Below are 11,005 nucleotides of genomic sequence, written 5' to 3'. Positions count from 1 at the left end.
TTATTTTGTAAAGAAACCGCTCCGGAATGGTTTCTTTTTTAAATAAAAGTATAGGAACTATTAGAAAGTCTGCGTCTGCTGTCTGACCCGGGTAAGGGTCGTTATGTCTCAGCTGTGCCTGTGCTTTTCTACATTAAATGCATGCGACCACTAAGTGCGCAGGTCGTGTTGGAATAAAGCTCTCACTTTATGTGCCTGAGCTTCAGTGAAGTCTGCAGAGTGACACAGAACCTTTTAAGATTCTGCTGCTAGTGTGCGATTTCAGCACACCCCAGGGCACCTCACACTTAAAGGTAAGCCTGCCTTATAATTAACCAGTCGTTTCATCCCTGGGCCTGGCCAAGTTCTATGGCAATCTGTCAGCAAACACACAAATGTTAATTTTTATTTTTGTATTTCATTACCGTTGGGTCCCAGATGGCATATGAACAGAGATCTTTGCGTTGCCAATGCTAATACTACGGTCATGAAATACAAAAGTTAAAAGCTCAGTTTATATGTGTTTTTTTTTTCCATTCCTTGAAAACCCGTGTTTCAATTCAGTTGTGTTGCTGTGGTGGGCGGGAGCGGTGCTCCTATAATTTATTTTAAATGTTTTACTTTTCCCATGCTTTTATTTTAAAAAGAAACCAATCCGGAATGGTTTCATCTTAAAATAAATGTGTAGGTAGAAGTTGAAATTTGCACCTCAATGCATGAATGCACTGCACTCAACATTCCCTTAAACAGCAGGTGTCTTGTTTGGGGTTTTGAATTGAGTGTGGGAGGGAGTGGGACGATGGGGTTTGGGGGAGCGTGGTTCAAGTCAGCAGGAAGCATAGCTCCACTACTTCTTTTCGCACACTTAGACCACTGATCCATCCTCCCTTACTTGTCTCTTGGGAATGGTTTTCGTTTAGAGACCTGTATTTATATAAGTGATTTGTTTTTGAATGAGCATCAGGGTCACTTTTGGTGGTTAAGTGATTGCCGTGTGTGGCCTTGCAAGGCAGTAACAAGCCTGTGCAATAAATAGTACGTTCTAATTTCAATTATGTTGTATGACAAAAAGTGTTGTCGTCCAGTGTGTGGCCAGGCACTGCTCCTCGGTCTCTAATGGCAGAATGCAGTTGCTGGTGCTAGGCAGTACTTTGCATCCCAGCAACTAGTGTTCCTTCTGAACGTGTTTTTAGTAGCAGTAGCAGATACATATTATCACCTTTTAGGAGCAGGCCATCTACAGAACAGGTAAACATGCTGGTATTTCTGCATCATAATTTGTGAATTTTTTTATTTTTCTAAAAAAAAGTTTGTTTGCTGCTTACTCAGACTTGCGTTCTAATACTTAAAATCTTTTCAGACTTTGAATGTAAGCAGATATATGATCCTTTTGACAGTTTTACCTTGGTAGTGTTGCTAAAACATAATTCAGCAAACCAAAAGGTTTGGCATAACTATTCCTGCAGTTGATTGATTTTAAAACCTTCCAGCTATCATACTTGAGACCCTAGGGTCATATACGTCTTGGCCTCCTACTTCTTTAGTTAAACTTCTAAAAAGGTTGTATTGGTTTACAAAGTAAAATTGGACCTCCTGCTCCGTTGAGTTAAAACTAAAATAAATGTTTGTAAGAAGAGCTAAGACAACTTCTTGGTGATGTTTTCTTGTTTGTGTATTGTGTCTTGTTGAAAAAGTGACTTTTCCAGTCAAAATAATATTTAAGACCATGCTTATAAACACACGTGCGCACTATACTGCAATAACCACGGTATACCGTCATTTCAAATGAAGGTTATCATACCGTCAAAAAATCAATATCGTGACATCCCTATTTGTGGGTAGCCTTCGCGTTCTGTTACGTTCACCTGATTCCCACGGGGGCGTCGATCTGGACTGGCCCGCTGTTGCTTCCACCAGAGTAACACATAGAGCCGAGATAACAGACTGGACAGACCCACTTAGCTTCGTTTGTTGGACTCGTACGAATATCTTTCTGCAATGGAGAAAGGGAATTAACCTCCCGTAATCGGAGCATTAACCCGCCTTCCCACTCCCCTTGTCTGCCCACAGAACACTCCTGAAGTTCCCTCTTAATCTCACCTGAAGATTTGGAAAGATGAGCTCTCCATCCTGCGTCGAGCGCAGGGGCGCGTAGACAACCAGTTACTTCACTGGCGTGGAGGAATTGGTGAGTTCCAGTATTGACTCTAAGTCCAATTGTTCGTAAGAGTTCAAAAGTCTGATCTTCACTCTGCCAGATTCCTTGCAGGTTGCGGATTTAAACTACCAGAAGAGTTCCAAGTGGCAATTGGTAAGATCCTGGTAAGTCTATTGTGGTTCTCCCCTTTGGGGCTGGGGTACAGCGATGATGCAGAATTAACTGCGCCGACCCGAAATGAGGTGTGTAGCCCACTGTGGTAAATCAGGTAAGTCTTTGGGGTTAGGTTGTATTGTCCTTGTTTTTTCCCCCTTAGGGGCCGGGGTGCGGCGGTGATGCGGAATTGACTGCGCCGACCCGAGATGAGGTGAGTACCCCCCTGTGGTAAATCAGGTAAGTCTTTGGGGGTGGTTTGTATTGCCCTTGCTCACCTATCTGTTCTTGTCTCCCCCAGGTGTTGAAGAATGGCCTGGAGATGCTGGATTCGCAATGGAGTAAAGGAATGCAGCCCCGGTTGGCGAGTTCAGCGCGGCTCTGTGAGGTGCGTGGCAATGCACCTGAGAAGGCTTCTCTCTTCTAGATCGACGATGTGCTGGATCAAGGATTCAGGTAAGGGTTTTGTTCTGACCTCTTCTCCTCCTTTTCTTGTTCCAGGGCTGAAGCGGGTGTGGCTGAAGACTGGAACTGCTAAAGACACGTTGAGCGTTACGCTGCAGCAAGCAGAATAACGCGAAGCACGTGTGGCTGTCCGGGTGTGGCTTAAATAGCCTTGGAAGAAGTCCCAGGTAAGTATTCTTCCACAGCCCCACCTGAGAGGAAAGGAGTCCCTGAGGTAAAGTAGTCCCTTTAAGCCTCATTTGGCTTGTGGCTTCGTGCAGCATGGTCTGCATCAGGTAGGTATGCAGCATGGTCTGCAACAGGTAAGATTTCTGTAATGAGCCTGGCGCCCATGGCGCCAGGATTGACTTTATTCTTATGAGCTTGGCGCCATAGGCGCCAGGACTGTAGCCAAAGAGCCCCTAACTGGGGTTTTTGGGCATGCTTCAAGTGGCATGATGCCTGCTTCCGGGGTTGCTGGGCCTGGTCTGGCTTTCCAGGGGCAGGCATTGTGACACCGGGGGTCAAAGCTTCAACAACTTCCTCCAGAGTGCACCCTCTATCTTATTTAACCATCTTAGATCTTTCATTCTTCATGCCATAATAGAATGGCTGGGCAGAAACATTGTTTATAAAGCGTTAGCAGCCCCACCAGAGAATAACCTGCTGTCTGAAACGTGAAACAACTAAGCAAGTGAGTCAACAGCACAGACTTCCTCTTTTTGGTGGCAACAATCTGGGTATAGCTGTTGTCCGAACTGATCTCCAGCCCAAGATAGGGATAATGTTCAACATATTCAATATCCCCCAGGCTGGTAACCACTTTCACTCTATTAATTTTCTTTCCCTCCAACAGCAATATTTTGGACTTGCCGATGTTTAACACTAAATTCTTCTCCCTGGCATACACTGCAAATTCCTCCAACTTGGCTCCACATCCCAACAGGGTGTGATCAAAGATTACAAGGTGGTCAGCATATAACATAACAGCGATCCCTCCTATCGCAAGTAGACAGAGCTATCCAGCATTCTTTTCAGCCAGTCAGACACATACAGGTTAAACAGCAGAGGAGCCAGGACACAGCCTTGCACGACTCCCCTGCTGAGTAACACTGGCACGGTCACTCCCCCATTATTATCGAAGCGCACTCTAGCACTCATGTCATTGTGCGTCTTCCTGATTAACGTCAACTTCCAAGCCGGGGAGCCTTGCAACCTTATCTTTTTCCAGAGTTTATCCCTATTTACTAAGTAAAAGGCCGACCGGAAGCCAATGAACGACAGAGCACCGGGGCATCCCTTCGAAAGGCCTCACGAATCAACCGGTCAAGCAAGCAGATGTTATGTACAGTGGAAGAGCCTGGACTTAAGCCCATTTGTAGGTCAGGCAGGATATTTTCGAATTTGACCCAATCCTGAAGTTCCTTCAATACCAGGCCAAGAATAGCTTGTCTGACATGGCCAACAGTCTAGTTTTCTGGCTTGTTCTTGTAGACAGGGAAAAACACAGACTGCCTCCACATGGTCGGATTGTTTGTTTGTCACACATTCCATCAAACAGCACTTTCAAATATTGAACCCACACATCCGAGTCCCTTTTGAGGACTACATTTGCTAACTCATTTGGCCCTTGGGCCCTAGATGATTTAAGAGTTTTAATGGCAATCATCAAAGCATTAACTGATGTATCAATCGGCCAATGTTCACTTGAGACTGAATCACCAGAAGTCGGGCTAATTGGTACAGATCTTTGGTTTTCACCAATATGTTTCAACCAAGTTACCTCACTAATGGGATTTAGAATATGCTGTTCTTCAGGTCCTTTGGCCAAAGTTAATAGCTGCCAGATGTTTCTTGTGTTGCAGCTATTCAGAGCACATATCAATTGCTGCTATTGCGTGTTTAAAACTGAACTTTTCCAGTCTCGTGCCCACCTAGGGTAAATGCTTTAAATCATACTCGTACAGTGTCGAAATTCAGAGCCTGCGTAAGCCCCCTTTCTCAGTTCACGTTGTTCTTAGTGCATAATGCACTTGGCATTTCGAATTTGGGTATCGAACAGGTTACTGTGTGCCTCGCCTATGATAGTAGGGTGAGTTGAGTTAAAAGATGCCATCTCCCTCTCCCTGATGGATATATCCATTCTTCCATCTGATCCAGACTTAAGGAAGCATATATCCGTCAACTAGCCCTTCCCAGGGTGTTTATCCAACGCAAGGCCTTCTCAATATTCACACAGGACCACCAAATACAACTTCCAGAATGGCTTGGCACAATGTCGTTAATTGCACATCGCCCAACATCTTGGATGGGGTATAAGAGAATTAGACTCCATGGGGAATGGTCGCTATTCTCATTGGTAGTTATGTCAAGGGATTGCACATGCTCAACTATGTCATTACTCCCAAAGAGATAGTCCAAAGTGGCCCATTTATGCCCACTTCTACATATCACATTACCTGGTACATCTCCTCTTAATCGGCCACTCAACATTACCAGTTCCCATTCTCTAAGGGATTCCACCCATTTGCTCCTGTGCACATTTCCCCTCTGTTGCAATAGACAAGATTTTGGGTACACATAACAAATGGGGCACAAAGCTCATTATCATGGCACCGGGCAATAAAATCGCTGCCTATTAGTATCGACTCATTTACACCCCAAACCATACATTTGTCATCAATAAAGTCACAGATGTCATCCATATGATCACCTCCAGGCGGTTCATATACATTTATCCGAAGTAATGTCTTACTTTTCATGTTGGAGGTTTAATTTAACTTCAACAGCCATAACATTATCTTCAGTGGCGTTTGTGCTGAGCATTCATGAACCCTTAGCGTGCCGCACCCCAATTATTAGACCCTGAGAAGGTCTCCCCAAATCGGCTTTCTTGGCCATTACTTGGTGCAACAGAAAACTTTCCAGAAACACTTTGTCCGTCAGCCAGATCACTTGGCACATGAAAATGTGATGATCCATTAAAATGGGCAAAGACCCCTCTTCACTAAATAGATGCCTGAAGCCTCTTGTGTTCCAACTCAGTAACTTTAAACCTCATTTAGCAGCCGGGCATTGTTGTTGGAGAAAGCTCTTCAGCCATTGCCAACCCTGCGCATTGCCCATAGATGCAGGGAGCAGAATTGCCTCATAGTTTCTTGAAGCCAAGCGCATACTCCTCTCTTTGTTACACTTCTCACAGCAGCTGGCTAGCCGATCTTCAGGTAACACTGTATCTAATTCATAGCCGAGAGATGCAAATGTCCATTTGTGAGTGCGAATCATTGAAGAGGTGTCCGCAAGGCAACAGAGTTCAGTAATTTGTCTTCCTTTCACCTTTACTTGCTCGATGAAATTAAAGTCTGTGGAATTAAGGATCGCCAAGGAGGTTATTTTTGCCAGCAACTTCAAAACTGAAGCCCAAATTAGGCATAGGAAATCATTGCTGTGTTTTATCAAAGCAATATCCAATATAATTGGTCCAACGTGACCAATTCCTGCGCAAGAGGATGCAAAAAGTCACCCATGTCACATATGTCAACAGAAAGTACCACAATCCGGGCGGCGTCTGATCCAAGCTGCCTACTACCGGCAACTTGCAACAGGGGGGGTCTTTTTCTTAGTTTTTTAATCTTGTTTTAAATTTGTTAATGCACACCATAACTGTCGAATTCCACAGGCTTTCACAGATTTCAAGTTCTGGTTGCATCGCTGACACATTATTTACATTGGCCTTTGCAGCATGTTTAGATTGACGTACTTCCTTATGTACTTCCTTATGGGTTTTATACCTCAAGGGGGAGACCTCTTCAACACTGCTTGCTTTGGATGGGCCTGAGCAAGGTTCAATGTCAACTATAGACACTGGCACCTGTGCCGCTTCCACGGCCTCTACGTCACAGCCATATTCATTATCCTCTGAATTCTTTTGGAAGTTAGGTTTAATACCCAACTTCAGCTGGTCGAAGTGTCCCAACATGCGTTGAAACATTACGCTGTAATGTTGCAGGTCCTCGTGCATACGCCCGCAGCGCTTGAGTAGTATCTTTACGGTAAAGTGCATAACAGCGTCATTACGTTTACCTGCAGAAGCTCCTTGAGCTTAAGTTCGGAATAAACTCATGTCTCGTTGCATTTGGATCATCTGATGGTAAGTCTGATGCTGGGAATAGACCAGGTGTTAAGAGACATCCGCAGCGTCTCCGCCCCCTGGATGTCAGGCGGGAGGATAGCTGGATGGGAAGTAGACACACTCTCCCCCATTTGTTGCAGCGTAGTGTGTTTGGTCCATGAGTTAAGCGTCATCCCTTGAAGTGAGTAGCATAGTGCCAACAGGGAATTGTTATCAATCCCCGATAACGATTGATTGGCACCCCAAGATAAAGCATTTAATAAATCGCTATTGCTCGCTGCTTGCGTCCTCTCAATGGGCTGCATATTTTCTGTTGCAAAGTATGTTATAATTAATCCCTGTGCAGGGTTTCCGGCCCTGCCTCCAAACTTTGTAGAATGTTCAACTGCTGTCTCCAAGAAATCTGTGCTAGTAGCACGTGTGCGTGTATTAACATTATTGTACGGCTTGTCTTTTGAAGGTTGTACACTTTTGAACACGTTGCAGTCTTACCCGGCCTATTAGAATGAAATTAAGATAATGTCGGTATGAGTCTAGAGGTGCTTTTGCTGCTGCCGTGGACCAATTAACTTAGATTACAAATTGCGGGCCAACATTAAACACGCCCCAACTTGACACGTACCTCTGCGTTGTCCTGGGAATTGCACAAGCAGCCTCCCCTCAGCGGACCACAGCAGACCACCTCTGCTCCACCTCTCCGCTCCGCGTTCCGCAGGATAATTAGGTTTTTAAAGACTGCAAAGCAGCTCCACAGACGTAGTCATTCCTCCTTCGAATGGACAGTGAAAAAGTATTTTGCAGAGCTCACAGCAGCAGACCACCTCTGCTCCACCTCTCCACTCTGGTTTTAACTTTTCATTCTGGGTCTTAAGTTCATAACGGCGAAAGCCAGGATAACAAGCTCCCGAATGCAAGGTTTAAAGCAGGACTGCATTAAAGTCTCAGGAGTGAATCGGAGAATGTTGACATGTATGTTTAACACACTGCCCACATTTAAATTCAGGCAGTATGCACTTTGAGTCAAGAGTCAAAAAGCTTTAGTAAAGCACTGGAGCGGCAGGATAGGACAGCAGCATTTGACCCTTCCTGCTCTACTGTGTTTCAAAGTGGATATCCCCGATGACAGCATGCAGTTTTCTGCTGGAGGAGTCACTGTAAACCTGCTGACGATGACTTGTTTTCATGTCACCTCTCCTTTCGTTATTACAGCCATAGTGACGGTCTTGGAACACTGTCCTCGTGTACAAGGCTTCAAAGCACCCTCTTGAAGGCTGGTTGTGGGGTTTAATGCAGGGCTAAGAGCAGGGAAGGGAACACCCTAACAAACCACTAGTATTACATCCATTTGTGCAATTCATTCAGTTGAACCAAAGCTAAAGTTCCCAGGAAGTATTAGTTTGACAAATGTAAAGCCAACTACTAGAAATATCGTGTCAGGGGCCTGGAGTCACCTGGTCACCTTCTCAAAACTATTACTTCAGGTATTGGCAAACAGCTCATATGTCACGTTACATGTTTTCTATAGATCACTCACCTGCCTTTGGTACGGCCTTCAGGCACTTTCACCAGTCTGCGTATGTCAATTTGCACAGTTCTGGGTTTCTTTTTTTAACTGAACTTTATTTGTAATTTTGTGGTGTCAGTAAGATGTCAGACACATGCATACTAAAGCACGGAGGAAACGGTCAGGAAGGGATTGTTTATGTTGGTCAAATTGCCAATTGGAAGTATTCAAGTTGAAGCATGCCGTATGGTAATTGTCCCATTGGGCAAGTTGGGTCGGAGCGCCAAATATCTATTGGGCGGAAAGAAAGACAGCAAGAACAAAGACAGGTGGCACAGGGTATTGCGTTTGCAGGGCGCATCTAAGGTGTCCCTACAGTATGTAACCCACAGGAGCCAGGTTCTTGAGAACTTGGGGAGACAGTCGTTTATGGTGGAAGTAATCTTTTCCATCGGCCTGGTCTCCCAGATTTTGAGCCACCACATACTGATGATAGGGCCATCAGGATTGGGGGAGCGTCTGATGGGCCACCACTAGGAGCTGGGTGAGAAAGAACCCCATCTCCTCATTCAACCCATACTCCCCCTACTTGTCAGCATCCCCCAATATCAGTGGTAGTGGGTTTAATTGAATAGTGTCCCAGGTGATGCCCCTAACCCTTTCCTCACTTTCCCCCAGAAGCTCAATGTCTCCAGAGCTCTGGTACTCTCTAGGCCAGACTATTGCAAGTGCCTCATCCTTAATCTACCCTCTTCTGCTCTCTAACCCCTCTAGCTAATCCAGAATAGGGCTGCAAGGCTTATCCTTGGCCTCAAGCCCATGGCCCGGATCTCTCCAGCCCAAAAAGCTCTCCACTGGCTCCTGGTTTCTGCAAGGATCAAATTCAAATACCTCTACATCATCCATAAGGCTGTCAGGGCCTAGGACCACACTATCTACAAATACTCTCCTTCCAGATATCTCAGATCTTCTGGCTCCAACTCTGCTTGTCCAGCACTTCTCTGAAGCAGCGAGCGGGTGGCCGATCACTTTCCTCGGCTGGTTCCCTCCTCTGAAACAGCCTCCCGCTTCTTCTCTGTCTTGAGCAAGATCTCCTAATATTCTGCATGCTCAAGACTTTCCTCTTTTCCTCCTACTCCCTCCTGTGCTAAACCCCACCGTCGCTGAGATTGGTGGCCTGGGCCCCTATATGTTACTCTGGGTCCTGGCCTTCTTTTCAATCCCCTTCAGCCTCTGCCCTCCCCCTGCACTTGCCTTCGGGCACCCAAAGGCCTGCACTTTATTGTACTGACAGGTGACCACTCTCCTACCAAGTGGTCACTGCCTTGCACTTGTTGCCCTGCAACTGGCTCTCTGGCACTCCCCCCCCCCCCCCCTCTGTTGAACCTCCAGCACTTACACCCGCCCCTGTCCCTTCTCTCTCTATGCACTTGCACGTTCCAAATGTTTACAAGACCAAGTAGGGCCGCCTCTGCCTTTTGTTCATCATTGTTAATTTAGCCCATTGTCTTGTTTTGTTTGTTTTGTTCCCTTGTTCCCTCCCCTTTGCCCTGTGGGCGCTTTGAAACAATTCCTTGAAACAATTCCTTGATGCATAAGCGCCTTACAAATAGCACAATAAAATAAATAAATAAAAACCCTAGATAAGATCTCTTTCCAATAGAATTGAGAGTGGGGACTGGACCACCACATGTGGTCCAAGGTGCCGGTCTGCCTGCACCCCCTCCAACATAAAGGAGAGTACCCTGCAGTGAATGTGTGTAGCCGTTGTGTTCGAGACACACCATAGAAGCTTGATTTTGTATAGGTTTTCGTTGATGTTGCTGCATCTAGAGCTTTTTTGGGCCCTTCACCAGATGCGGGACAAAGACTCAAGGTGCCTGTCTATTTGGAGACCACTTTCCCAGGCTTGCATAAATAGTAGCTTTTCTTCCAGATCGGATCTATCTAGCAACCTATACATTCTAGTAATCCGAGGTATACCTGGCATATCATTAATAAGCAACTCAAAGACTGCGTGATCCCTAGTTCTGCCCTGCCTTACTCCCTTGCCTGTGATCCAGGGCCTCAACTGACAATACTGAAGCCTCTCTGTCTCTATTTGGGAGAATTGTCTTAAATTCTTCGTAAAGATATGAGCTGTCCCCATCAAAGCAATCTGTAAGGTGTCCCCATCCCTCCATTGAAGGCAGTGGAGGTACGCCCCCAGCGAGAAGTCTGGGTTTCTCAGGACTAGAGAGAGGGCTGAGACCGAACTTCCTCCCCCAGAGTATGTGCGCTACATCCCAATATAATAGGGGCACAGAGGTTGAGCACAGGACGGGTCCTCCCATTGTACGAGATTGCTTGTGTATGAATGGGAGAGAGCTCACTGGGAGATGGGTTCCAGACTGTTGGAAGGGAGACAAGCCGGAGGGGTAGATGAACTAACCCATTTCCCTATGTGTGCCAACTGCGCTGCCAGAAGGTAATGCTACAAGTTGGGAACCCCCAGTGCTCCCGTTGCATAGGACAGAATAGGCTCTTTCAGAACACCCTAGAGGGCTTCCTCCCCATATGTAGTCGAATAGGCTAGCTTGGTTGCCCTTGAGAGAGGATTTGCTAATCTGGATAGGAAGGCTGGTGAAAAGATAAC

The sequence above is a fragment of the Ambystoma mexicanum genome, chromosome 3q (genome assembly GCF_040938575.1).
Source record: "Ambystoma mexicanum isolate Mex_15411 chromosome 3q, UKY_AmexF1_1, whole genome shotgun sequence".
In the NCBI taxonomy this organism is placed as follows: Eukaryota; Metazoa; Chordata; class Amphibia; order Caudata; family Ambystomatidae; genus Ambystoma; species Ambystoma mexicanum.
This window is presented reverse-complemented; position numbering follows the sequence as displayed.